General features: G+C 36.9%; 1 protein-coding gene across 1 annotated transcript in view; it reads left to right on the plus strand.

Moving 5' to 3' along the window:
• The window catches only part of elfn1a (extracellular leucine-rich repeat and fibronectin type III domain containing 1a), a 76,365-nt gene that overhangs the window by 37,944 nt on the left and 13,090 nt on the right, over nucleotides 1–25,331 (plus strand). Inside the window, exon 2 of the mRNA XM_005726027.1 lies at nucleotides 12,278–12,358. The gene's annotated coding sequence lies outside the window, so the exon portion shown is untranslated. The remainder of the gene's footprint in view (nucleotides 1–12,277; nucleotides 12,359–25,331) is intronic.

A 25,331-nucleotide genomic window follows, 5' to 3' on the forward strand; every position in this document is an offset into this window, starting at 1 on the left:
TATATATACCCTGAAAAGTAAAATATATGATGCTAAGATTTTCACTGGAATTGTTATAAATATTCAAATTTCCTGTCATAACATTTTAATGGGATGGAATGGCCCACAGTCATTCTACAAGTGTTGATTAAGGAAACAGGAATTTGGAGGCACTGTTCTCATTTGTGCTGCCAACCTAAAATGCAGTAATATCATTAAGTTGATAAATTTCCCATAAAGATAACTTTTACATTAATGTGTCGTCATATATGAGGTTGTAGCAGTGATGGTTAAAATCTTAAATAAAATAGTTTTGCTCCTTTGCGGTACCCTGTAAATTGAACCATGAAATGTAACACCAGTTTCTGCGCAAGGCTTTTAAAGACAACAATACCTGTACATGCATGTTTCTCAAGTTACTTTCTACTCATTGTATTATAGATGATGTTCCTTCGTTATCCCTTTTTAATTATTCAGATCATTTACAGGTGCAAATTACAGCAACTCATCTCTCATGTTGCAGTAAAAGTGAAGTGGCCAAAACGTCAGTTTGATGTAATTTTCATAATCCAAATTAATTTTTCTACATTTTTTTTTAGATATTTTTGTTGGGATTTTTGAAATAGAAAGCAAACTTTTTCAGGCAAGTCCGCTGAGTCATGACAATTCATCCTCACAGCCACTGACATTAGTGTCTTAGCGGCTACAGAGTAAAGGTAGCGCTTTGCACTGTGATTTATTGAGTGGCCCCACTGCAGAGGGAAGTGGAGGGAGAATAAAGTGCTCTCACCTGAAAAGTGAGGCTCACTTTGGTCAGAGAGATTTTTTTTTTTTTCCAGAGGCTTCACTGCTCACATTACTGTAAAAAGAGCCACCGAGGTCTGAATGATTCCATATTCATGAGTGGATTAATGAACAGTTGCAGGAATCGTGTCTGCGGCAGTAAATTAATTCTCAACATTTATCAGTGTTGAATATATGAATGGACAAAAACAAGTGTGCAGGAGGCTAAAGCGCTGACTATTTGCACTAAATAATGAACAGAGAGGGAATGTTTGCATCTTTCTCCTGCATGTTCAGATGAGTGCCTGGGATTTGACCCTGTAAACTGCTTGAACATACTCTTCTTCTTGGGTTTACAGATTTGTGCTATTGTAAGTTTCTGTGTTAACATATGTACAGTGCAGTCCATGAATCCAACACTTTCTGTGCATGTTGAGTTTTAGAAGTTCATGTCCCAGATTTAACATATTTTATCACTCCCATACAGTGAAACCTTCAATATGAGTAGGTTATAGCATAAAAATAAACATGAGTAAAAGGATTTTATGGCAGTCGGTCATCTTGACAACTTCTACAAACAACTCGAGGGCCTTTTTTTTCTGGCTTTTACATCTTCAGTCCTCTAAGTCTCCTCTGATCCCATCAATTAAACTGCAGGCCTCTCTTTAAAGAGGGCTTATGGCTTTCGTCCTTTGCACAGACAAGGTTGCACAGAGCCTCCACATAACTTGACTGAGTCGTTCACAGTAAATTGACATGAGTGTAAATTTTATTATATTGAATGTAATGTACAGTTACTATCAAAGAATATTAGCAATACATCAGTTTCATTAGGATTAAAAGTCAAATACAATTTAAATGCTGGGATTAAACTAACTAGATTAAGCTGAATTTTTCATTTTAGCACAATGTTAAGCATGTCTACATCATAAAGTCAAGATATGTGCTTCCTTTGCTGTGTCTCAAACAACAACATTGCCAGGACATATATAGGAAATATATCTATTAATAGTATTAATATTATTAATATTAATTTGATGTAAATGCCTCAGTCCAAAGATCAGTCTTAGACAGGCCGCCATGCTCACCATACTATCCAAAATGTAATACAATTAAATTTAAAAAATAAAAAAAAAGAAGAAGGTTGGGTTGTGCCTTAACTTACCTTGTCAGGTACTAGTAAGTGAGTGGCAACGCTCCTGACTTGATCTTCCTGGAAAACCCTTCCTGTCAGTAAAAAGAATTTCACCATCAACTCAAGGAAAGTCTCTATGTGGTCATCCCCACCCTACAAATCCTAAACCAACTCACACTCACATCTCATCTCATTTTCTGATGTAACTAATAAGGATGGGGATTAATAACAAATCCAATTCCATAATTCCATTATCATTATCACTTATTGATTCGATTCTCATTGGGATCTTATTTGCTCTCTTTTGAGAGTCACCACCATTGCCACCAGTATACCAAAGAGATTAGATTGGTGGAAATTGCATGCTGCGTGTTCAAATGTTTTGTGCATGTGAGGGGTATGTCCCTTCTTTGTTGTGATCAGTGTCATGGTCGTTAGTCAGAAACCTGCAATGTATTATACAGATTACACAGAACACTTTTTGAAGCAATGCATTGCATTACATTACTTTTTTGAATCTCTATAAAATGACCTGAAATGCATGCATCGTCTTATGATTGCCATTTAACAAAATAAACCTCAGGCTACAGTTCCACACACCAACACAAATCCCTATCCCAGTGAGGAAACACATATGATCTTTCTCTAAATCTTTAGGTATGAACATAAAGCTGAAAGCACAAAGCATAGATGAAAACCAGCACAAAAGAAACTGGCACAATGGTTTTACTTTAGAAACATGTGCAGATAGAAATGGAGGCTGCAGCCTGACTGTCACTGTCTTTGTTAGCCACTGCCACTGTCTGGCTGCTGGACTGGGGTTTGTATTCACTCAGCTGACTTCACTCTCGGCTCTTTGCTAGCTTAGCGTTAGCATTTAGTATGTGCAGGTGCTTACAAAGAGCTGAAGTTGTGTTGCTAGCATAATGCAGCTGTTTCTGTCCTGGATACAGTTTTTATTTTACCATCAAGCTTTTGTCCTTTTGTGCTATAAAAATATTATTAATTTCTGAATCCACCCTGTAGACTGCACCACTGTTTTCCGCCTCTGGCACGGGAACTAAAATCAACTGACTTTAGTGCGAATGCAAGAACTGATAAGTGGTATCGATAGGCAAGCAGACTAACGATTCCAAGAAATTGAAATACTTTGAACCGGTTCTCTACAAGAATTGGGAAGAATGAAAAGAATAAATTTTGTTAGATTCACATACTAGTTCGAGTCTCCCAAACACAGCAAAAAAATCAATATTATGTGGACAGAGTCCTTAAGCAAGGAAATTGCAAAAGTGGCTGCATTATAGATCAGAAAAGCCTTGGGTATGCATTTACATTGTAAAAAGCCTTGTTTTTTAAAAAGTGACTCATCCATAATCGTGGGAGGTTGTGGCCAAACTACGCAAACATCTTTTTAAATCAGACCTATGTGTTAATTTTCCACTGATGATATCAATTACACTGATTAACGCTTAGAGAAAATTGTGGGAAGCTTCACGGACATCCTTTGTAAACCATTAAATCTCAGTTTGAAATCAGGTTTAATGATGGCCCTGATAACAGGACTCAAATGAATGCTTAAGCTGCCCATTTGTTCTGGTGTTGAACTTGACTGAATTCTTGCTGTAGTTCAGGCGATGTCCTTCAGCTTTGCCTAGTAGAAGTGAAGGACAATGTGTCACTGCAACATCAATGCTCCATTGCATCATATCTTTCCCGATGTCCTCAGTGTTTACTCATGGGCATTTTAGAGAGGATTCACATGAAAAAACTTTTCTGCTGTCTTTGTCATGGATGGCCAGTTCTGTGGTTATGAAAGGATGCATAGATTCTCTTGTTGGTATTTTTCTTTTACTGTTTTAGCTGTTTACTTTTAGAAATATTTACTTTTAATACTGCTGAACAGGAACACCATACAGTATATGTTTTACGTGACTCCAACTGAACAATGCAGGATGACTCTTTTCTTTTCCTTAAAAGAGCTTCTGTGCATTAGTCCGTTCTCAGCGTGCACATCTCTCTAACTGTTCTTCTCAAACAATCTAAGAATACCAAATGCCCTCTTTAGCTGGTCCTGCCCTGAAGAAAATCTGCTAAAAGCAATAAAAGCAACAGTGTAAGACCACATAGAGCCCCTGCTATACTTGTCATCCTTATCATTCTACCCCACTTATTCCAGATAATAACAAATTATTCGCCATGCCACTCAAGAAATCCTGCTTTTGCCAAGAATAAAAGTCATTATGGTGCTTCACAAGATGTCCTTGATGAACAATCCTCGAGAGCAAAAACAGACATGGGAGTACATTAATGTCTTCATCACATGCATGTGTAAAGGCCACTCTTCATCACACCACTCTGCCACTCTGTTATTCATTCATCACTATGCAGGGTTGCCCTGGAAGCATGGACGAAGAAACTACGAGACAAAGATCAGACATTAAATGAATGACTTCTCCAGAAAAACAAAACAGCCCCAGAGTTTGTGCCACTTAATAGCTTTTCTGCTTTTGTACCCTAGGGTCCAGTCTACGCACAGAGCACAGAGATGACTTTAACAAAAGATTATGAATGTACCTCTGAAACCAAGTGTCAACAGTAGGGTGTCTTTAAACATGGCAAAGGTTAAGTGCACAGCTTGTTTAGGTTAAAGCAACACAGGAGGTAGTGCACATATTTTAAAACAGTTTTATACAATATACAGTAATACAGACAAGAGGTACTCTGTTATAAAATACTGAAAGTGAGGTTAAACTATTTAAAATCTTAAATTCCACTAAGCATTTTGCTATTAGGCCTACTCTACTGAAAGTTGTCTCGACTGAGATGTCAAAACTACATGCAAGCAAGCTAGGATGGAGGATTGGAAATTTATACTTCCTCTCTAAATATAGAGAGGAAAGTTTAGGGTCTCTGCCTGCCCACTCTTGCTTATTTCTAACTTTTGACACTCTGAAAGGCTGGGGCTAACTGATTTAACTGATATTAGTTAATACATGGTTGAATAAATACTAAATACTAAACTGATATTAGAATTTACAAAGAGCTAATCAGGGACAAAATTATTAGGTGAACTAGTGAAGCAAAATAAAGAGAGGGCATTGTAACGTTCTGAGAGGAGAATATCCAGGGATCTTTTACTCGGCAAAATGTTACCACCTCCTCTTTTATAAAGAATATGCCTAAACTTAATAAATAAACACAAATTGCAAAGTTATTACCAAGATAAAACAATGTATTTAGTCTAATTTGCCTGTCTAAGAAATATTCCTCAATTAAATCTAAGGTTTTATGTATGAGGATTTCAAATAGCAGTGTTTCTATACCCTTTCTGCCTCTGTGTAAGTAAGAAGCAGCCAGGCACAACTATTATAAGATCATTCCTCATCATCAATGATGTTAGAAAAGCAACTGTTGCTGTCCATTATTCTGGGAAGGGTTATAAGGCTATTTCCAAACAATAAGGTGAGAAAGAGTATCCATGACAGAAGTTTTTTTTTTTTTAAATGAAGAGGTTTGCCTCTTGAAAGCCTCTTCTTTCTAAAGAGAAGATGGCAGCACAGCTCAGTTTTCCAAAGTTGCATCCAAAGAACCCACAAGCCACAGGCCTGGACACCTTGCAGTCAGTGACCCGTCCAGGAACACTTTTTCTCTAGAGTCAGTGATCATACTGATAATACTAAATGGTTTTGTTTCACAGGCATACATTTGTTTCCAAATTATTACCCCCAGTTTCTAGCCAGTTATTACAATACATAAATTTACCGTCATTAAATTTAATTAAAGGTCTTATTACTCAGCTATAACCATTGTTGTTACACGATAACATTAGAATCTTATTTGGCCATTACTTTGGTGATTAAGTGGTAATCATTTCCTTCTTCCATATTATTATCTTCTTATTGCCTCCTTGTTACCTCACTAATACCACACTATTAGAAAGCTGTAATAGTTTAGCAAACAACCACAACCTGACAGAAAGTTTAGGTTTCATCTGTTGTAATTTTAAAACATACAGATTCACGTAAAACCTAAAAACAATAAACTATAAATAAATGTGTTTGAACTGTAAAATTCTATAACCAAAATTTAGTGTCAAGCATTCATATTGTACTTTACAGATTTTCTCAGTTGTCCAATTGACTATTTTTAAATCACAGTTACACAGTTTCCAAAATAAAAAGAAAGTCAATTTTTTGTTTGCTCTTGAAAACTTTTTAGAATTTTTAGACAGCTGTCTACAGTTTGAACAAATATTAGTTTACTGTATATGGCTTTGTGAGCAAATCGGGTCATGTTTCTTTTAGCTGCACAGTTTCACTATCCATTATACACCAGAAGATTTTAATTGTGTATGATTATTCTAAAAGGGGCGGCCTGCTCAGATTAATATTTAAGCCTTCAGCTGCCTGGAAAAGTTGCAAAAGAGGACAGATGTGGTCTAAATGCTGGTTCTTTCCCTGTTGCATTGCAAGGAGCAGCATTAGACGTGACGGCGGTGACATCTGTGGCTAAAGGAATAGGAGAAACAGAACAACTGCCTTCACTGTTATATACAATTCCACTTTGTAGGCTTATGTTTAATTCCTCTTGTTTAGTTCTGTGAAGTGCTGCATTATTTTTCTTTTTGTTGTTACTTTAGTCTGTGTACTGTATTATTTAAAGGCTGGCTGGATTATTTTTGTTCTCTCTCCATAAATGCAAATGTACATGCTCTTTGTCTTTACAAACTAATAATGCCTTAAGCCTTTTGACTGGTACTTATATAGCGCTTTTCTACTCTACTTGAGCACTCATTCATAGCTAAGTGCTTTCTTTCTAACATTCAAACACATTCACACGCCGATGTATGCATCTTGCACAAAGATAGGTGGCATGCAGACTGGAGCAGCCAGGGATCAAACCACCATGTACTAATTAGCAGACGAACGGCTCTACCTCCTGAGCTCAGCCAACCCAACACTGGAAATCAGCATTTGAATAATGTTACTTTTGACACATAAAAGAGGACAATTCTCCCTAGAAAAATTATTGTCAAGTGCACTGTCCAATATTAGCAAAAACATGTGGGACAATAATTTTTCAATTAAAAATGAGAAATGCCTTCTAGACTCGATCATTGGACAAAGAAAATGTAAATATTTCAAATATTAAATATGCATAAACCCACCCTGGTTTACATATTGCCAAAGGACCTTTTGATTTTTGTCGCAATAATGTATTCACTGACACAAAAACAGACAGATTAATTAAAAGTTTTAGGATTTGAAGGGAAATGCATCTTCGGAGCTGACAACTTCAAAAATATTGCGAGAAATGCACCAAAGCATTTAAGAAAAACTGTAAGCAGCAAAGCCATGTTCTATTTTCTGTAAACCCATTACAACATCATTATAGTGGCTCTAGACAGCATGCCATGCTACTTTAATATTGAATGAGTGAGGGAACAGCACACCAACATCTTGCTTTCATGAAGCTATCAGGAAACCCATTCTGTCTCCAAATGTGTTTTTTACTGTAGATAGGGGTTGAGGGCACAGTAAGTATGCCTGTCTATTTTTAGAAATGCAATTTCAAAGTTTTCTGTCTTCATACACATGCACATGGGCCAGTTTTTAAATGAAAGGATGAATTTCCATGTGTGTGTGTGTGTGTGTGTGTGCGTGCTTTACGTGTGTGTGTGTTTTTGCTTTGCTTAGGGCTTGTTTGTAGTTTTAACAGGTAGCAAATACTTTCCTCTGTAGAGGAAACGAGCTGTGAAACTTTCCACTTCCTTACCTTTAGGCTTAAATGGGACTTAGTAACTGAGATATAAAATCTAGAAATCACCTCCCAAGTATTACCAGACAATATGTAAATTTAATGACTTCACCCTCTAGTTCAGTTATTTCATGGTAGGTTGGAAAGCTTGGCTATAGTGTAATCACCTGAATTTAGATTTGCACACAGCCTCAGGTGATGGTTTCCTGCACTCATTTTTTTTAGTTCCCACTTGCCCAACACCAACGCAGTCAGGAAGCTTAACTAAATGGACTCACAGTGCAGTGTTCATGAAACACCTCCTATCACACAGTCTCTTTCTACATCAGAGTGGAAGTTTTAAAGAGCAGCGATACTTTTAGCTAGTCTGCTTCTCACTGCAGGGCTGTTGCTTGTGACTGCGTTGGGCTACAAAGATGGGTTGTGCCTCCTCCACCCTACTTCGGATGCTTTTAAGAGCAACTAAATTATCTCAGCACTTGCTGAATGACAGCTCTGGAAGTACATAACAGAAAAATGTATTTACCAGCATAACCTTGTCATCTTATCAAAATAAAAAAATGTCTTGATGTAATAAAAGGAAATGTGACTCATAGTAATTCCTGTGTACAGTTTTTGAAAAGCAAGACTCCTGTCACATCTTAACACCTCTCACAAGCTCAGAGTGAGATCTGGCCTTTAGCCAGTAGTAGTAAATGTGTTATATTACAAGACAAAATAACCTTATCAGAACTGTCAGTCTATGCAGCTTGACTTTATAATCATGAACAATTAAGAACTTGAATTTTTTATAACATGGTCCATATTTTTAAGTTGAACTTCACAAAACTATTTCATTTTCATTCGTTTTAATGTATTTTCAAGTTGTATGCCATACATAGCTGTCTACAGCTTAAGGTACTAAGGTCAATACTTTTCTAAGGACATGTTCTCTAAATTGCAGATGGTTGTAGCTGCCACCTGATGCCCACAGGGTTCATCCAGGAATGGAACATTTGAGACGACTCTCTTGAGGCAGAGCAAGAGCTGAAATCATGTCTTTATGGAAACACTCTGGACTGGCCAGAGTAACAGCTACATGCAGTTAATTCGAACCAGTTTAATTTTCAGAGTTGCTCCACTGAAGGTGGACTCAAAAGTTAAAGTAACATTTATAACTTTTTAATGCAGTCTTTTTATTAGAATTGTGAAAATGTGTATGAGAATATAAATGTTAAAATTAGCCCCATGCCACACTGGGCTAGTGACTGGTCAGCGAACATCTGGCAATTGGGTCACGAGTGAAAAATGGGTTAAGGTGAAACTGGTGAGCCTTTTGAGATGTCGGCTGAAGCAAAGAGGAGCAACTTTTTTACTTTGAAGGTCAATGGACTCCTTTTCTGCCACTTTTTCAAGGCTTACCACTGGCAGGAAGCGGGTGTTTGCAGACAAGTTGCTGTCTTCCATGCCAAATATGGGCAACCATGGCAATCTGCTACTGACCAAATCACAAAGAGGTACCATCTTTCCAATACAACACATTTTCCCCCAGTGACCAGAGGTTGCCAGTGGGTTATCAGGGAGTCACGATCTGCTCTTTAGGCTTCTGTGACTGAGCTGAATCAGACATCAAACACCCTACCACTTCTCCTATACAAAGCAAACCCCTAACCTAAATCAACCGAGCGTTTCCAGACAAAAGAACCTGGAGGATTTCCTTTTGTGTGAATTTATTCTCCCACCAAGGTCTTTGTCACTGAGGTCACTGACAAACATGGAGCTGCTCATCAGGAAGCGTTTGTACACTTTGTAATCAGACTGTAAAACGAAATGTTAAAGAATGCCTAGCAGCTTCCAGCCATTGTGGCCTCCTATGATTTAACAGTGAGATGAGCTGAGGTGGTGCTGATGGTGGATTACAATAACAGGGCTTACTGTTGCTGACATTAAGGGCCATGATACATTATGTCTGATGTTGCCATTGTGAATTAATATATAAATCATAGAACTGAGTTCTTGATGTTCAAGGAGCATAGAGACATCACCCAGTTGGAGAATCTATAACCGTTTTCTGGGTCATTCCTTGTTCTTTTATGTATTACAAATTCAGAATATTATTTATTATCTCTCTACTGTCTCTTTTTTAGTGCTAATGTGGAGACCTTTCTCTGCAAACCACTTAAGGCATTCATTTTGCTGCTACTGCACAGAAACAACAAGATTATTTGTATTTTTACAAAAGAAGAAGAGGGAAGCAGTTGGAACTTGACTTGTCATTTTTTCTTTATATGTCAGACTGCAAACAGTAGGAGAATCTCTCCAAGCATTAAAAAGTATTTTTATTTTACAGCTTTCACTTAAGAGAGTAATAGTACAAATTAAATTACATGAAACATCATTTATACACAATATCATACAGCACTCTTTTATTGTGACAAGTCTTTCTTTGTCTTAAAAGCATAAATCATTTCATGATTTTATTTTCATTGAAACTGTATGAGTCATCTCGGAAAAAGTTGACATGGAACAGAAACAAATGGCAATGATTTAAATTCTGAACAGTTGCGTCACGCTGTGGTCCATAGCAAGCTATTTTTGTACTCATATCCATGTGTGCTCCTCTGCACGTCAGCAGCTGAGAAAAATCAGTCAGATTGGTGCCAATGCTCAACCTTCCAACGCTCTGGGTCAGCATCCTGGAGATGTGCCAGAAAATCCAGCTTCTCGCGACCATATGGGGTCTGCTTCTCTTCACCACCTCCGCACCTCCCCTCCTTCATCCCTACCTCCAGGGCTGCCACCTGACAAATCTTCAAATATATCTTCTTGCATAAAAAGCAAGAAAAAAGTAAAGACAATAAGACTTTCTGTTAACAACAAGGAGGAATATTACTTTGCATCCCAACATTTAAGTCTAGATGGGAAAATTATTTAAAATTAATACATATATGATGAAAACTTGACATTTATGGCATAATTTACTTTATTAAGTAACCTGTTATTAGTGCAATGGTTCAATCTTTGATATTAACAAGAATAACAATGGAGGTTGGAGCTTTAAATGAAAAGATCTAGATTTTTAATTATTTTTGCATTTTTTTTAAATACAAGACTTTGTCTTTAACAAAGAATTGTAGGTGGTCTTGTTGCAAAACTTTTTTAAACAATTCACTGCAGAAACAAAACAAAAACTAGTTATTTGCATATCTTGCTCCTTGCCAGCTTCATGGCAGGTGCCAACACGACAAACTATCTTTATTCTTCATGAATGTTTTGCGCATTTGATAATTATTGTCTTCCATATAATGAGCACCTCTTTGAACTGAATTCCCTCGCGGAGTGACATTCGGTGCATATCTAATTTGTGGTGATGAAGCCAGTGTGCGTGTGTGAATGTATTTGAGAGCGAATTCTTGAGCTACCTGACTGTTAGAGCCCAGTGTAGGGAAAATGTTCCCTATTGGTTGAAAGATGGCAGCAGGGGCAGCTGCAGGACTGACCCTGCCAAGGACGGAGAGCTTCCCATGCCTGTTCAATGCCATAAAATGGGTCATTGAACAGCTAAATGGAGTCATTATGATGAGTAATTAAAAGAATACGGCTAAAGAATCCCAAATTCCCCTTTTCTCTTGGTTCCGCTGCTTTTTGTGTTGTCATGGGTCTTTGCTGAAAGGCAGCTGTCTTGGGCCACTTTAACTATCACCCCTTTCACTGGAATGCAAATAGCAGCCTCCACCACTAATTGGATCACATTATCTATTGTCCTCTCATAGACTGAAAATCTAGCCATTTTGCCGTTTTCCATAACTGATTGTTGGAGATTTGATTTTTCCAGTGCTTTTCATTTGACCCAACATGTTATACACTCTGAATCACAAGAGATGAGAACAAAGAATTGTTTGCTTAGAGTAAAAAGAGTAACATGAATACTGAGTGTAAATGTCATTTAGAGCTTGCTTATGTAGATATTAATATTTATGTAAGTGTGAAAATTGCAGCCTTGCATTGCGAACAGAGAAATATACCAGCACGGATGAGGCATGGACAAAGGATGAAGAAATTGTGTTTTCCTTCTGTTTTGATTATTGCAGCGAATACAAAGCGTGGCTTTCTTTTGAGTGTAAAGCTTTTCTTTCTCTTTATTTTAACTTCCAATAAAAATGCATGAATTTGTGCACAAGTTGCCTTCCCCTGGGCAATGTGTGTAGAATATTCTGTTTTGCTTTATAGGCAGTCATTAAGACGATGGGGGATGGGGTGGAGGGTGATGTTTGATTAATTAGTGAGCCTAAGTTTGGCAAGACCGGAAACTGAAACAGAGGATTTCATTAGCTTGTGCTTGTTAGATAAGGTTAATGAGGTAGTTCTAATTCTTGAAAAGAAAATACATATATTCATGCAGCTGAATTCATTTTGGAGACTATAAGCCAAATGAAGGTGAACAAGCAGGGGGGGTGTTATTGTTGTTTGTTTGTTTTGGGTTTTTTTATTCATGATTCACTGAGAATGGTATCCATGGATTCTATTAAGATGTTGACTTAAGGTTAAATGGTTGACATACTGACATAAAAAAAATCAATTTTATGAACCTCTTTGTTGAAATTGAAATATTTACATGATTCTCTTTCAATTATTGTTCCTCAGTTGACATCTGCAAACATCTGTATTGCTGGAGGACACCAGGGATGCTTTCCCTCGCTGAGGATTTCAACCTAGACTACAGTGGTAAGTGCAGGTGTTTGGTACAGTCTCACATAGCTTGAGTCAACTCGAGCGCTGCATGAGCAATCACCTCCTAAGAGGATAACAGGCAATCCATCGCTAATCCACCGGTCAATATGCATGACAAGAACAGTACAGTAGCAAAGACAAACTACTCAGAGGACATGTCATTCTGAGAGTGGACAACTCTTTTACCATTTCACCATCTCAATTTTTTAAAATTAATTATCTTTTTTCAAAAATATGGACCCGAAATGTCCATACTTGATTACTCTCGCTCTTTCTACCTTTCTGGCTATATCTATATATCTATATGTATATCTATCTATCTATATGTCTGTGAAGGTTCTCAGTCATCCAGGTCATCGTAGTCAAAGGAGCTTGCAAAGAAAAGCGTCTGGACTTCTTTAAGTTGCTTGAAGACGTTTCACCTCTCATCCGAGAAGCTTCTTCAGTTCTAAGGTCAAATGGTGGGGAGTCCCAGATTTAGGTTTAAATCTGGGACTCCCCACCATTAAAGCTGGAAGTCTGTAAACCATGGTAGAGGCTCTGTCAGGGTTTGGTGCTGGATTTTAGTCAGTGTTGTTGGGGATCTTGTCAAAATTCACTGAATTATGACCAAAGAAGTACCATCATATTTTGACCCACCATGAAATACCATCTGCATCAGCATGACAATGATCCCAAGAACACTGCCAATGCAGTTAACCCTTTAAAGCCGGTCGGAGCGGACACGCTACATTTTGCGTAACTATTTTTAAATCCTGGTAGCACTGCAACCACGTAAGCTAGCGCAATAATTTTTTTTGCATATGAAACCGGAGGAGTTGTACTTACATCTTATGCCTTCAGCTTGTCCTAGGTCACAGTTTCCTTCCACATATAGCTTTGCAAAAACTGCATAAAAAGCACAGAAACACGCTTTGCCGATCCGATCAGCTGTTTGTAACACTTCCTATGTCCATCAGCGTGAACTATCGCATGTCCGGCATGACCTGCCCGAAACCGGAAGTGACATCATTTTGCGGAAATGTGGTTTTTACCATCGTGGCCTCATGAGCCTATACTTGTGTTTTTAAAAGTTATGTTTGACTTTATGACTTTCTGTGTCGTTTCTGGGATGCTGAGGACTCATATTGCACTGCTGGAAATATTTTATTTTGACGCATATGCTGTTATTTTGCAAATTTGCACTATAATATATTTTTTCATTTTTCCTGCAGTATATGAAAATTGGTGTATCTCAAAAATAAAACTATGAAGACACTTAAAATAAATTTCCTTTGGTGGGAAACTAGTTTGTGCAGCTTTTTTGTATTTACAGTTTTGAGGGATAAGCCTCTTAAATTTCTCTAACTAGAAATATATGTTAAAAAAACAAAAACGATTTTAAATTTTTTTGTATTTTATTGCACTTTTTTGCAATTTATGTAATTACTATGCACTTAATGCAGACATATTATTAAAATCTGGGCTATAGTGGTTGTATTGATGTATAGCAACTTGAAATGCTCCAAAAAATGGCTCCACAGCATGTAAAAATATACTATAAGCTCTGGCGGACTTGGTTCTATGGTAGGTCTTAAAGGGTTAAACACAAAATAGAAAAACACATAATAGAACACTGTAATTCATGAATTCACATCCCCAATATGGACTTCAACATTACTGAGGCAATGTGGGATTATCTTAACAGAGAACAGAACAAAAATCAGACAACTTTCAAAGAAGAGCTTTGAAATGACCTTCAAGCAGCCTGTAGAACTATTATTGAAGAATACTTGAAGAAGTTACAAGGAAACTTATTTAAGAAGTTTAGGCTGTGCTGAATAATAAAGGTCGTCATAGCGATATCATAGGGAATGTTGACTTTCAGGCTTGTTAGAGGTACACAAATTGTGTTTTGCTGTATAGTTTCAAGTATATCTGCAGATGTGAAGGGTGGCTCAAAACCTTTGCATAGTAGTATATCCTATATTAACACTGCATTAAAATAAATACATTAAAATGGACAGGGCCTTGAAGAAGTATGGTCAGTGGCCTTATGCCTTATACCTCAACGTCCACTTTCTACGTCCCATTGCTTCATATTCATGGGACAAAGCCATATTTGAACTCATTTAAATAAAATACCTTATCACAATGTTGCTGTTTTTTAATAATATATTCAGTGAATAGACAGACCAGCAGATACAAACACCTGCCAAAATACTAGAAACAGCCTTTGTTATAGTACACACCCAGACAAACACACACACACACCAGCCTGGTTGTTGCAGTGGATAATAATTTATCATCGCAAAAATGGGAATGAAAATATCTACAGTCTGATAACAGTGATACTGTATCACACTATTGATTAGAGTTGTTTTACCTCATACTGTATAATCTTATGGTTTTCCCCTACTGGGACCTTTTTTCTTTTTTTTACTTTGTTTATCACGATCCAACTGGAGAAGCATTTTTGCAACCTCACTTATGTTATACTGAATAGAAAGTCTTACTGAAGATGGTGATTTTCATGATCACAGTATACGTTTCTGACATTTTTCTGACCGTTTTAAAGGTATAATTTTGCCTTCCATGATAATTCCCATTTATTTATTTATGCTTTCTTGCTCTGATAAAACTGAAAAATAATGAAAAATTAGAACTCATTAAGTGGCCCTTCACAAAAGAGATGCAGAATCATCAGTGACTCACTTCCTTGCAATATATATTTACATAACCTGCAGAACCTTTCAACTTAGCTGACTCACTAGTTACTCAGCTTGTCTGTCATGTAACAGAGAGTAGGAGGGAAGTGCCCTATGGGCCATGTTCACACAGTGACAATTTTCCTCTGACATTGCAATGAGGGTGGGCAGATGAGGTGCTGTAATAATGCTTTACTGCTGTGGTCCAGTTGTATAAACGTAAAGGCTCTGACAGACTGTTACATCCAACTCAAAAGCATACTGTATTTGGTGCAAAAATTGTGTGAAAATACACAAAAATTGCATAGACGGAAATATGAACTCTACTGAGTCAATATGTAAACATGTTCACTTATATATTGGCAGCTAAATTTGTACTAACATGTGTAAGAAGTTGCAATAATGTTGGTGTTCCAGCGATTTTGTAACATGCCTGTAAAAAGATTTAAAAAAAACAAACTACATTAGATATTTAATTCAGTCCTTCAGACTGTTTAAAAGAGTAGAGGCAGGGGTCTAAGAGCTAAACAAATTGAAATGAGTAGTTGAAAAACCCCCCGAAATGAGTAAAATGTGTCTAAAATAAAATTATATGTGTTGGTAATTTCACAATTAAAAATACATGCACAATACACGTGAATGACTGGCCTTCTTGGTGTATTCACAGGTGAGAAAAGGACATTTTCTGAACAACAGGACCTTAATGTAATTATGACCTCTTAATAGCATTTAAATAACAATAATAATAATAATAATAATAATAATAATAATAATAATAGTAAACAAACATTATTTATAGATTGCTTTGATAGAAGTTTGAATGCAGAATGCTCAAATGACATATTTAAGGAAAACATAAGTCACACTAGCAAAAAAAAATACACACACATACATATATGTATACAAAAATATTGATACTGATTGATAAATAACTGCTGTGGTACAAGTGATCCAGGCACTATGAAGAAAATATGTCGCGGCCTTTTACGTTCCAAACACCAAAAAAGTCCAAGAAAAGGCTATGGGTGGCAACGGGAGGTTTGTTTTAGAACGCACTTCTGACTCCATTGTTATGCCGTCATATACCGTTTATTTCGTGGAAAATTATAAACAGAAATCAGTCAAATAACTTCTTAAAACTTAAAATTAAACGAAAGTTAACTTAATTTGCTTTAACAACTTCAAAAGTGGTCAAAAAATCATTTTCTAACCCCCCCGTCTTCCCATCTGACATTTGGCAAACAAAAAACAAAAAACCTCTTTACCACACCCATCCAGGGTGCTCTTAATCTCTTGATTAATGGGAGGGTCCATAAGCTAATAAACCAATCACTTTCCAAAAGCCTCTCCAATAAAATTAATTACAAATTTACATAACAAAACTAGGTCAGTATATTCTTACACCTTTAAAGAAAAAACAAAAATGAATACAAATTTTAGTTATTTGTAATCATTTCAAAGTATACCTAACTAACTCTCCACAAATCAAACCTTAATAAACAAGACTATGCAATCTTTAAATGAAGTAGATTAAATAATAATATTAATAATAATAATAATATTAATAATAATAATGACTCTGTAGAAAATTAATGAGTCATCAATAATAAAGCTTCCTTCATTGTTAGAGATGTTTTCCTTGGTTTTTGTGTCATCAATTAGATGTGCCGCTGACAAGCCATTCATTGTATGAGGTAACACCTAAATGGATAGTGACTCTCATATTTTATCTACCAAAGAAATCATCTTTAGTACTTTTTATGTAAAACACTCCTTAAAACTGTTTTTTTGTTTGTTTGTCTTCAAAGTGGGAGTGGATTTATGTCATTTTAATCAAAACCAGAATTTCAAAGGCAACGGGTCTTTAAGTGTCCTTTATCCTTTATATACATTCTTGTCAATCATACAAGGATAAACAGTTTTAACAGGCACCAAACATCAAATCCCAACATCAAGCATGCAGTGATCAATTGACTGACTTGATTAAATCCTTGCTGCCTTTCAAGTGCAGCTAAAGAGATTCATTTATTTTCTTTACTTCTTTGCCCATTGCTAGGGTATAAATTTTAAACCATATTATGCAAAGAGCATGGTAAGCTGATCTGCTCTTGTTATTTACTGCTATCCTAAAACAAATTTGGCAGCCATTGAAAAAAGGAGTGCAGCTATGCTTTAACCACTGTCAATAAAAGATGTGGGTCTGCTGAGTTTCAAGTGACAGATCTGTGAGTTCAGAGCTGGAGAGGGACCACAAAACTCCCAGTTTAATTATTTTATTCTTGAAAAGAATGTCTAGAGCAATATTGTTTTAGGGCACCCATATTTCCTCGATTCTGTAGAGACGTATGTGGTTTTACTTCACTGATTTGTGCTGGGTTTGCAGTGAGCACGAAAGGAAGAAACATCTAAATCACACTGAGGGATAATCTTTCTTTTAAATTGATTGTTAAACCCCTTTGCCTTTTCCTTAGGATTTAGTTTTACAGCTGCACCAACCTCTTTTAATGGTAATTTCTCAGAAATTCAACAGAAATTTAGTTCTATTGTGAAAATCTAAATCAAAATTGATACAGGATTCTGAATATAGAGTCTTCAATCACTGTCCTACCTAGACAGCTAGCCCTATCAAGTTGTATAGTGCCAGCTCCTCCATTAACCTGCATTCCTAATTGATAGTGCTAGAGAAGAGTTATTTGAATGGATTACTGTAAAGAGCATCATGGATTAGCTAGTGAGAGACATGGATCTTGAGGGAGTCTTAAATTAGTCACATAAAGTGATTATAAAACATCCATATGGTCGGCAATGATTGGGCTCCCTCCTTATCAAAGCAGTTTAACCCTTCTTGTAATTTCCTCAAAGCATTGATATCAGTTTGGCCTGTTAAACCTTACGTTGGCTGTGATGTGCATGGGCAGAGTACACTATGTTGTGATCAATGCCTAGAGGAAAGAAGTGCAACTGACCGTAAACATGGCTTTGGCTTGTCATTGATTACTTAGGTGCCGGGACATCAAGCTGGTAACACATACTGCAGCGAGTATGTGTGAGACCAAAGTCTCTTTAAATCATTATGGTCTTTGAGGAAAGACTGATGCAACGTGCTGTATTCTCTGAATATGACTGAACCATCCATATTTGAAAGATAAAAAGGCTTTTTTTTAGGCCTTTGATAACATTACTGGTGGGAATGACAGTGCTATAGCAGAATAAAATCCCAAACTGCTGCATCCTCTGTGGTGCTGTTGCAATTCTCTATTGGTGCATTTCCCATAAATTAACTCATCCACTTGCCTTTCCCAGGCTGTCATCAGCCTTAATGTACTGCAGTTTTAGTAATCACTTCACTCACTTGATGATACCTCAGTACATTAATTTGTTGATGAGATATATCTATTAGAAATATTGCTTTAGAATTTGCACCACTGAAATCAAAAATATACATGAGCCAATATCCTGTACACCTTCTACTACTTTTGTATATAGACTTGTGTTAAAAAAAATTAAAAACAAAAGTAAAATTTCAAAAGGGGTCGTTTCACTTCAAAATGCTTTGCAGCAAATGGGTCAGTTGCACCCGAAAATAATCAAATCCACTAAAAGTGCCTACACCTTCAGAAGAGCAATATTAAGAGATGTTTTAAGCATCTTCAGCATGCATAGATAATTTGAAAAATGTAGAATGTGAGACTATGATCAGGAAAAACCCTGTAAAGAAGTAGCGGTGGTCTCAAAGGAACCAATATTGGCTGCTAAGCTACTTCTGAGGAGGGGGAACAAGGCCAAGTACACAAACAAGAATTTCACAGTGTGTGCCTGGAAAATAGTCCTATTTATGAGTCCAAGTTTGAGATTTATGGCAGCAACCAAGGGGTGACAAGCAAGAAAGATAATGATAATTCAATGTATCAAACCAACCGGCAACCACGATGGTGAGAATATTTAAGTCTGGGGGTGTTTTTCTCTCTGGAGCAGCACTACAGTGCTTTACTTTCAGGTTAGCATCTGAGTGAAGCATGCATACTGCAGCGTAACTGCATGTTGTCAGATTTTACATAAAACGTGCAGATATACAGTCTCATTGAAGCAAAATGGAAACAAAGGAAATATTTATTCAAACCGCAGGTTTCTCATTCACACTGTCCAAAGACAAGATTATATTAAATTCACCATAAAAGAGCAAAAACAAACTGGAACAAATGCATGATTCCAAAATGTTGACAGTCCCGACAAACATACTTACAAGTCAACCATAAAGCCAATCAACACAGTGCTTGTTCTTATATTGTCATTTCCATTATTTTAATTAAACCCTCTATTTTGTTAATAAAGATGTGCACAGGAAACCAGTCTGTGACTCGGCAATGAGAAAAGCAATCATGGAGAAAATGAATAGAATTTAAAACATGGAAGCCCAGTTTTGACAGACAGCTGTCAGCCATTCATTACAGACTCCCTAATGATTTTTTTTCCACACCGCTGATGAAATGCTGCAGCACCTTTCTCTGCATGACAGGGGACTTTTCCCATAATGACACCTCAGTTCTTCCATCTTATTACATGCCACTCATTTAGTGAGTCAACTGAAAACAAAACCCCCTGCCTGTACGGGAAATTTCAGTGATAAAACATACTGTAAGCAAGCCACAAAGAAGCTGTTTTTTGTTAATGAGTACACTGCTTTTGAAAACCAGATTTAAGAGATGTAACTGAGTGGAGAAAGCGGGAATATGATGCTTGTTACATTGGTATTTAATTAATGTTTTAAGAAATTTGCAACTGTGCTTTATACTCGGCAAGTACTTTTGCTGAACAGGCCAGAGAGGATCTAGCTTTATAAAATTCCTAGAGCATCACTTCTTTTCACATTTTTTAAAAGAGATGGAAATAAATTTGTTTTTGTTTCAGCATCCTGTTCGCTCCTTTGTGTTTTACAATTTATTTGAGTCAGTGATTCATTTAATTTTCATTTGGTTTTTATTTACACTTTGACTTGGTGCTTAGGTGTTGATGCCAAAAACTACTTGGTTAGGTTTACAAAAAGGAAAGTGGTTTGGATTAAAACATGCCCCTTTGAAAAGTAATGCTGCATATTGAAAGGAGAACTGACAGACTGTTCTCACAATCAGGTGGATTCTGTAGCATCGCCAAAGTAACCCATAAGTACGATACACCATTGGCTTTGGCAAAACTGCATATAGCAATGCCCTGGGAAAGAGAACAGGTCACAGGTGGCTCTGGAGCTTCATCTTGCTCTTTTGCCCACATCTAGTGGCTCCCTGTGGTTTTTACAAGCAACTAGATATATCTTTATTAATATGAAAAAGAACAGTTGTTGCACTTTTAATATTTTATTGGTATTTATCATCACTGTAAGTGGTTCTTAAAAATTTCCAACCGTAGAAAAGTGCAGACTATACACTCAATACATTTGGTTGCTGTCCCCATTAAGTCTGGCTCCTTAGAAGGACTGTTAGCTTTCTAGCCTGACCAGTGTTTATAGATAGCTCCGTGGATCTGGTGACTTGCTTGTAGTTGTTTTTCACCGTGACAGTGACTGACACAGTGAAACTCAAACTTCAGTTTCTATGACAGATTAATCTGATTTCGATTTTGATATCAACACTGATGGGAGGTTGTTCTCCAGACATGACCCGGTGACCAAAAAGCAGCTCATCAGTGGAAGAATGCTCACTCTCCCAGCTCTTAAAGTGATGCATCAGGTGACCATGAGCACACTTCTTTCTCCTGAGGCATCGCATTGTCAGATTTCTTCCATCCAGTAAAGCGTAATTTCTGACTGACCAAACAAAAAATAAATACATAACAATGAAGCACTAGTCCTTATGTAGTAATAAAGGTTGCAAAGTGTGATCTAGACCTTCAGCTTTGCTTTAATGTTACAAGGCTCCTGCCGTACTTGGATCTTGAAAAAAAAAAAAGCATATTTATCTGACAGTTTGACAGTTTAAAGTCTATGATCATGACTAAAAGCAATCACTTCAACAGAGCACCATAAAAGCAGAGTGCCTGCATTGGTGAAATGATTAATCACATCACAAAACCATCTGTCTATGTCCACTGTGTAATGTGACTTGTCATGTGACCTTTCGACTCTGCTGAATGATAATTGCCTCTGTCTCTTTCCCTTAGTAGGTTATGACACAGATGACATTTGGTGACTGCACACCTCTGTATAAGTACTTTAAAAGAAGTATGCAAAATACAACACAGATGAGGAGAGTCTGCAAGAGAGGCATTTATTTTAATTTGGAACATTTGTATTATCTATAGTGGTGACTGAGGCTGGTGTTAAAAGCCTGACTGCAATGGCTCTCTAACTAGAGCGAGATCTACCTTAATGCCTATCACACAGGGGGCTCACTCACATTACATCACAACACGCAGTGTTTTTAACCTCTATTTTTTACTTATAACTTAAGATATTTTAACCTCATGAAGAAATAGTTCAAAATATAGCAAAGCAAGTACTCCTCATTATGCATGTGCAAGTTAATTCAAATGGACATCAACAGTAAAAATGCAAATTGTGCGACACTATCATTAGAGCATTTATTTGTTTATCATCCAAGATGTATGTTTGCTCTCTGTGGATTTATCCATTGCATCCTGCATACTAACAGGGATAAAAGTCCTCCCAGCAGTGTAGCTGTCATCTCTTGTTGCAATCTCCTTCCAGTCTGCACCCATGTTTTCTGTGGTGGACCAAAATGCCTTTCACTCCTTTGATAGCAGAGCACAAGCTCAGCATTACATCCTCTGCCCCTTGTTGAGCCTGAGAGAGTTTGTCCTGTCAGAAACAATAACTTTCCTTTCAAGGCAGGGATCGTTTTATTTCTTAGAGTAGCGATCACACAAGGTGGTTGTTTCCATTTGCCACCCTGGTGTTCCTTTTCATTTTTGCACTCATCGCAGATGTTTCAGTGCCTACAAAAGTTACATTTTGCTTGCATCCTTGCTACCACCAATTGATTTTGTTTCTTACCACCTTGTCCATCCGTAATGGACTTTTGTGTTCTGCAGAAAGAAATGATCATGAGAGACTATGTAGTCGTGATTTCAATCATATCAAGTAATAATCACTTTATCTTTCTGACAACTAACTACACAGTTCATTTGCATAACAGATTACAACATGTTCTCAATAAATCTGTTCTTTCTGATGCTCCTACTGGCTGTCACTCAGCACCAGATGCTTAAGTGCAACAGCCATGAAGGGAATATTACATTTGGGCACAGGCCTCAAAGCATCAGCTGAGTGATTGAAAAGTCAAATTTGCTGAAGAAGGTAAATTTGTTATAGTTTCCTGATACCAAAACTAACTTCCCACTATGTAGATTATTGTAGTCAAACTCGTCTTGCATTGTCTTTATGGAGCTAATCTGAAAGTGATAATGTCCTCTTCCTAAATGTGTCAGGTAGCCCACTGGGTCACACAGATATAAACATTCAGCACAGGGAATGACTGCTCTGGTTCACAACTTGTCAATCAGAGCACCAAGGCAGGTTGAGCTGTCACTCAGAAACACGGCGCCGCAGTCCAGTATAATTGAATTAGCTACTGTCTCTTCCTGAAGGTTAATTGGTGGGGAAACCTCTGCTGAGCATGGCAAGGCAATTGACAAAGATAAGAACTGCCGTCTTATCTGTCAGATTTTGTCAGCATATGTGAACTTTATCATTTCTATAAACGTTAAAACTATAAGGAAGTTAACAAAAAAGCAGGTAAATTGAATCCTCATAGATTGTAAATTTTCCATAACTTTGTGTCATGCTCAGAACTGCACAGGAGCTCCTACTTTAGTTCAATATGTCATGAGTCAGCAGCTAGAGACATTGCTGACAGATGCTTTGGCTTGGAGGGCAGAATAACGTGGCAAGTTGATGGTCAGTTGATGGCCTGGAAAATTGCATTTAAACCTTTAGGTGTTATTCCAAGTTGTATCTTACTCTCAAACACAGAATTAAATTAAACTCTACTTCTCTCCTGTCCGTTTGATAAATGCTCTCTATAGCCGAGTTGCTTTTCCTCTGTTCAGCATGCGTTCTGTAGAGCTGACCTGTTATGGTTTTATTATAGGATGGAATTTTTTATTCTGCGGCACAGAGATCACAGCACTTCAAGATGCTGAGGATAGTTGGACAGGATACAGTTTCTGCTTTTGTGTTTTCTGCCAACTGTTGTCCTAGGCTGCTTTAATTCTCCTGCAGGGTTTCACTGATGCATCTGTTTCCATCAACGCAGTGTGATTCCACGCCATTCTCCGTGGCTTATCATCTTTATAAGAGGTGTCACCCAAAGTGGAGCTTTTAGTTTGTAATGAGATTTTTTGCTCTCGTCTCAGCTTGAATCGTACTAGGTCATGAGCCTGCTGAAGGACTCTTGATACACTGAAGAACAATAGAGTGAGATATTGGGAATTTACAAGAGATGGCAGGGCAGTAAGTCATTTAAAGTTTTACAAAGTATGACACCTGTGTGGAATACCAAGTAGGAAGAGAGCTGAATGTAACTTTTGAATAGACCAAGAGGCAGTTAAAATTCAGGATGCCTGTGCATGTGTGTATAAGCCCAACCTTTGCACTTGAGGCTTTAATTAACCAAAAAGGATATGTTATTTGACATTTACCACTAATGTATCATCAGCATTAATTGAAATCAACCAATACTTCTGCAATACTAATTATTCCAATGCTAATTTGGAGCTAATTAGCAGGGGCCAGTACTAATTGGCAGCTATAAGATTTTATGTCTGATTTAATTTCAGGAAAACATAAACAATTCTAGGATGCTAAGACAGGAGACATGAATTGTGTTCATTCAGCTTTTTCTGGCTTGTTTTCCTCTTTCTTCTTCTTGATTTTTATTTAAATCTCTTTTTTTTTCCATTTTTCCATTATTTTTTTCCACTCTCACTATGTGACAGTAAGCTTTTTTCTTTTTATTATTATATGGTCATGACCTTACAATATAAAGTGCCTAGAGGAAACTGTTGTTGTGATTTTGTGCACATAAATAAAACAGAATGTAATTGAACTGAATTTTAAATACCTATTAGAATAAGCCTTAGTTTTTATTGTTGTCATTCTAGCTTAATCAATGGAAGTAATACAATTTTTACTATATTTCAGTTTAAGTTTCAACACATGCATGAGGAGAAACTAAATCTAAAATGTCCACACACTACATTTAGAAATAATAGTGCAGAACACAATGCAGGATACCGATGATTCTACCCATGGCAACCTTGCTATACCGCAAACAATCTAAACTGAGCACATGCATATATAAATATGTTTTCTGTAAACAGATATCTGCATATAAATATTCAGGATATGTAGGCAAAGACAACATTTTAATTAAAAGCAGCTTTCTGGTTTCCATTTTTAATCTTATTGCAGTTCAAGTAGTATTGAACAGTGATGTTTGAGCGAAAGAGTAAATGCAGTCTGGAAACCACTGGTGTGACAAAAATTTAGCTTTATATTCATCACTTAAATAATGACTGGCAAAGAGTCAAAGTTCCTACCAAGGTAACAGAATAGTTTTACTGCTGCCTAGCCAGTAGGTTTCCAGATTGATGGGTACATTGATATCAACAAAAATGAAATAATTTCCTATTACAAAAGTCTTGATGAGATTGGTTTACTAGAGAGATTCAAGATAGCAGGTGAGATTTTGACTGTCAGCATTGTCTGACCAACAGATGGCAGCTAACCTTACAGGGTTACTATTGTTGCTTGGCAACATCATTAGTTTCCCCAAGACTTATGTTGTATAAGCCGTGAAAAAGCAATCCAACGATTGCAGTTGTCAAAAATTTTTAATGTCAAAGGACTTCGGTCTCCCCTTCTAGAACTGCCATTCTGATTGGCTAAACTGAAGGTGCATTTGTGATTGTGATCATCAAACTTGTCCCTATTAAATATAAAACATGTATGGTATTGTTAGAGCTATTCAGATGAGTCTGAAACAACACTCCAACGCTGATAATATCCACATGTAATCCCAATACATCTAATGTACACTATGTGATTAAAAAAAATCTCAATTAACCAGGGAGGTTAAACAGAAAACACATCTACTCTTCTTAAATTACTTATTTTCGTACTGTATAACTCTTACCAGTACATACTAGTAGTGATGCAGATAAATATTGTTTGGCCTTTTTGTGCAAGTAAAAGAAAAATGTAATTGCCAGGCAATGATGTCATAATATATATACAGTGGTCCCTCGCTATAACGCGGTTCACCTTT

Source organism: Pundamilia nyererei, unplaced genomic scaffold (genome assembly GCF_000239375.1).
Source record: "Pundamilia nyererei isolate P.nyererei 1_Seehausen unplaced genomic scaffold, PunNye1.0 scaffold00018, whole genome shotgun sequence".
Classification (NCBI taxonomy): Eukaryota; Metazoa; Chordata; class Actinopteri; order Cichliformes; family Cichlidae; genus Pundamilia; species Pundamilia nyererei.